Consider the following 5,182-nt stretch of genomic DNA (forward strand, 5'->3'; position numbering starts at 1 on the left):
CCCCTGTCCCCACAAAACCAAATCAATAGGCGTACAAGGGATTCTGGTAGCAAGACTTATTGATATTCAGGTATCATCTTTGAGTTTTAAATTAGCAAAGAAATGTTTTGAATTGTCTTGCTTAACCTAAAATTTTCCATAGTACTTTCTTAGAGAGGCCTTTGTCAGAACAGCATACAAAACAGGCAAGGAGTAGGAACAAGAAAAAGGCCAGTTGTAACCTGAATTAACAATTTCTCAAAATTGGAATGCAAACAGTTTTATGTTAGAATGTACTTGCCTTTTACTCTCCCCCAGGCACACCTGGGCAACCACTGATCTAGTGCCCTGTATACAGTAGATACTCAATAAGTGCTCATAACCTGTTCATTTCAATTCAGTGTATCAATGAAATAAGAGTCTTTGACCTGGATTCTTTCAGCTCTGAGGTCAGAATCATGGGAGTTTTCAGTGTATTTTCACATGTATTCCTACATCTCCAAAGATACCTCTCAAAAGTATTGGGACTTTGGTCAGTGTGGGCATTGCACTTGCCTCTTGGTGGGTGGGTTTAGAATGGGCTTCCCAGGTGGCCCAGTGGTAAAGACTCTGCCTGCCAGTGAAGGAGCCACAGGAGATGCAGTTTCAATCCCTTGGTTGGGAAGATCCCCTGGAGGAGGAAATGGCAATTCACTCCAGTAGTCTTGCCTGGGAAATCCCATTGACGGAGGAGCCTGGCAGAATACAGTACGTATGGTCTCAAAGAGTTAGACATGACTGAGAAGGGTTTGGCTTGGGACAGGCAAGCTAGTGCTTGGAATTTGCCTAAGTGGAACTGATACCACAATGCCATGTCTCACTCAGGCAGCTGGACTCAGAATGTGGCCAAATGTATTCAGGATCAGTTAGCCAGCTTCACTCCGTGTGTCTACCCTGGGCTGACACCCCCAAGGACTTGGAGAGAATTTTGCACGGACAGAAAGTAAAATTACCGCTAGGCTCTCTGTAGTGTCCTGTTTGTGTCTTATGATAAATATTTATTATTTTGGTGAAAAGAATTTTCCTTGTTTGTAATATTCCATCTTCTGGGAAGAAAATATTGAGATAAGAGGGCATTTATCATTCTAGAGTTTATTGGCTTGTACTGTTTATTTATTCTTGAAAGGAAAACAATCCCTACACCAGGAAGTGGTAACATGACAGAGCCAAGTGTACAGATGTGTGGTGGAAAAAATGAATGACAAAGACTCAGACTGTTTTAGTGGTGTCTTTTTTCTGAAAATGATCTGCCTTCATGTCCATGGCACTCATACTCTGCCCCCTCCCTGATCCAGTTCATGCTATCTCCTTGCCAGGCTATAAGACCCTGGGAAAGTCATCTCAGTCTTGGTTTTTCCATTTGCAAAATGAGAGATTGGAGCTGTGACCCTAGAGATTTCATCTTTAATGGCTGTAACTGTTATTTTTTGAAAAATTGAGGCTCTTTTTTTGTATATTATGTTAGCAAAGTGAATATCCCACAAAACCCCAGAAATCTGAAAAGTATAAACTAGAATTCTTTAGCATTCATTAGTACATGGGTCAACAGATGAGAAGAGGGTTGAGTGTTGGGATGGACGCTTCTTTCCTACAAGTATGGAAAGGGCAGTGATCTCAGTTGAAAGGAATGGTTCTCACTACCATGGACCTCTGGGAAGTCGTGCCCAGGATGTTGGATTCTGCTCTTGGATGGGTGTGTAGAGAAGCAAGATCACATCCCATGTGTGCTTTACCCCTGGATTCTCCATTTCCTTCCGGTGTACCACCCTCCTTTGTCTCAACCCTCTCCTTCTCTCCCTCTCTCCCTCTGTTACTTCTGTGTAAGAGTTTTTGTATCTATGATTGTCTTTTCGTCTTGCTTCATTTCATCCCTTTCCCCTACGTTTTCTTCTTTTTGTTTGTCCTTTATTCTTTAGACATATATTATAGCCCTTATTTTACTTTTTTTTAGCTTAGTATTTTTTATTATAGTTGATTTACAATATTGTTAGTTTAAGGTGTACAACATAGTGATTCAGTATTTTTAGAGATAATCTATTTAAAGTTATTATCAAATAATGGCTGGATTTCTCTGTGCTGTACAATATGTCTTTATATCTTATTTACTTTATAGATAGTAGTTTGTATGTTTTAATCCCACATCTCTATTTTGCCCCCTCCCCATTCCCTTTCCTCACTGGTAACCATTAGTTTGTTCTCTACATCTGTGAGTCTATTTCTGTTTTGTTATATAAATTTGTTTGTTTCATTTTTTATTCCACATATAAGGCATAACAGAACATATTTCTCTATCTGACTTATTTCACTAAGTTTAATACTCTCTAGGAACCAGAGATCAAATTGCCAGCATCCATTGATCATGGAAAAAGCAAGAGAGTTCCAGAAAAACATCTATTTCTGCTTTATTGACTATGCCAAAGCCTTTGACTGTGTGGATCACAATAAACTGTGAAAAATTCTGAAAGAGATGGGAATACAGACCACCTGACCTGCCTCTTGAGAAATCTGCATGCAGGTCAGGAAGCAACAGTTAGAACTGGACATGGAACAACAGACTGGTTCCAAATAGGAAAAGGAGTACGTCAAGGCTGTATATTGTCACCCTGCTTATTTAACTTCTATGCAGAGTACATAATGAGAAACGCTGGACTGGAAGAAGCAGAAGCTGGAATCAAGATTTCCGGGAGAAACATCAATAACCTCAGATATGCAGATGACACCACCCTTATGGCAGAAAGTGAAGAGGAACTCAAAAGCCTCTTGATGAAAGTGAAAGTGGAGAGTGAAAAAGTTGGCCTAAAGCTCAACATTCAGAAAACGAAGATCATGGCATCTGGTCCCATCATTTCATGGGAAATAGATGGGGAAACAGTGGAACCAGTGTCAGACTTTATTTTTTGGGGCTCCAAAATCACTGCAGATGGTGACTGCAGCCATGAAATTAAAAGACGCTTACTCCTTGGAAGAAAAGTTATGACCAACCCAGATAGTATATTCAAAAGCAGAGACATTACTTTGCCGACTAAGGTCCGTCTAGTCAAGGCTATGGTTTTTCCTGTGGTCATGTATGGATGTGAGAGTTGGACTGTGAAGAAGGCTGAGCGCCGAAGAATTGATGCTTTTGAAGTATGGTGTTGGAGAAGACTCTTGAGAGTCCCTTGGACTGCAAGGAGATCCAACCAGTCCATTCTGAAGGAGATCAGCCCTGGGATTTCTTTGGAAGGAATGATGCTGAAGCTGAAACTCCAGTACTCTGGCCACCTCATGCGAAGAGTTGATTCATTGGAAAAGACTCTGATGCTGGGAGGGATTGGGGGCAGGAGGAGAAGGGGGTGACAGAGGATGAGATGGCTGGATGGCATCACTATCTTGATGGACATGAGTCTGAATGAACTCCGGGAGTTGGTGATGGACAGGAGGCCTGGCATGCTGTGATTCATGGGGTTGCAAAGAGTCGGACACGACTGAGCGACTGAACTGAACTGATGGTAGTTCTATTTTAATTTTTTGAGAAACCTCCATTCTGTTTTCCATAGTGGCTGCACCAGTTTACATTCCCACCAACAACCTAGGAGGGTCCCTTTTCTCTATATCCTCACCAGCATTTGTTACTTGTGGTCTTTTTAATGATAGCCATTCTAACAGGTATGAGGTAGTATCTCATTGCAATTCTTTTTTTTTTTTTTTTTTTTTGCCAAGCCATGCTGTGAGACTTGTGAGATTTTAGGTCTCTGACCAGGGATCGAACCCAGGCCCTCAGCAGTGAGAGTGCTGAGTCCTAACCACTGGACCATCAGGGAATTCCTCTCATTGTGATTTTGATTTGCATTTCTCTTATGATTAGTGATGTTGAGCATTTTTTCATGAACCTGTTAGCCATTTGCATGTCTTTTTTTGGAAAAATGTCTATTCAGATTTTTTGCCCATTTTTAAATCCTGCTGTTTGGTTTTTTGATATTAGGTTGGATGAGGTGTTTGTGTTTAGGATATTAACTGCTTGTTGGTCATATTATTTGCACATGTTTTCTCCCATTTGTAGGTTGTCTTTTTGTTTTGTTGATAGCTTCCTATGCTGTGCCAGTGCTTTTCAATTTAGTAAGGCCCTATTTAATTTTGCTCTTATTTCTTTTACTTTAGCAGCTAGACCAAAAAAAAAATATTGCTACAGTTTATGTAGCTAAACTGTACAGTTTTCCCAGAACCACTTATTGAAGAGGTTATCTTTTCTTCATTGTATATTCTTTCCTCCTTTGTCATAAATTAATTGACCTTAAGTGTGTGGATTTATTTTGGGACTATTTATTTTACTTATTAAAATTTCTTTGCTTTTTTATCCTTCTTAATTTTTAATGAGAAGTTTGGCTTTTTTAAAAACTAAAGATAGAGTTAGATTGATCTTCGTGTATATGGCCCTTGAATGAAGATGATTTGGCAAGCCCAAACTGCACAAGCAATCAAAATGCAAATACTAGCAACAGTAAAAGCTTCTTGAATTTACTGTTAAAAATATATGAGTGAACAGTAAGGTGTTGGTGTAATACCCCAGGACTGGGCGATGTAAATTGTCTTACCACTTGAAGGTTTTTGAAGGCAAGTAACACTGTGAGTTAGAAAGTTTTTCTTCATTTTACAGAGCACCATGAGGGAGGTTGGGTTTTCAAAACAAATATCTAAGATATTTGTTTCCTAGAACATTTGAGAAGCCTAAAAGTGGAAACTGTGGTGCAGGAGTGCTCAAGTAAGCAGACATCCACCTTCCATCATCCTATCCATAATCTTACTTTTTTAGAAAAACTTTAAATTTAAAGGGCTTCCCTTGTGGCTCAGCTGGTAAAGAATCTGCCTGCAGTGAGGGTGACCTGGGTTCGATCCCTGGGTTGGGCAGATCCCCTGGAGAAGGGAAGGACTACTTACTCCAGTATAAAAATTTAAAAAATGTTGATGGTATATAACACTGGGCTTCCCTACTGGCTCAGTGGTGAAGAATCTGCCTGCCAGTGTTGGAGATGCAGGTTCAATCCCTGGGTCGGGAAGAGCCTCTGGAGAGGGAAATGGCAACTCATTCCGGTATTCTTGCCTGGAGAATCCCATGGACAGAGCAGCCTGGCAAGCTACAGTCCATGGGGTGGCAAAGAATTGGACACAACTTAGTGTCTAAACAACA

The 5,182-nt window shown here is 40.4% G+C and overlaps 1 non-coding gene across 1 annotated transcript; it reads right to left on the bottom strand.

Annotated features, from left to right (window-relative positions):
* Nucleotides 1-3,745: 3,745 nt before the first annotated feature.
* TRNAE-CUC (transfer RNA glutamic acid (anticodon CUC)) lies at nt 3,746-3,818 on the bottom strand. Its single transcript has one exon. It is a non-coding gene; the product is annotated as a tRNA-Glu (tRNA).
* Nucleotides 3,819-5,182: the final 1,364 nt, after the last annotated feature.

This window comes from Ovis aries, chromosome 16 (genome assembly GCF_016772045.2).
Source record: "Ovis aries strain OAR_USU_Benz2616 breed Rambouillet chromosome 16, ARS-UI_Ramb_v3.0, whole genome shotgun sequence".
Taxonomy (NCBI): Eukaryota; Metazoa; Chordata; class Mammalia; order Artiodactyla; family Bovidae; genus Ovis; species Ovis aries.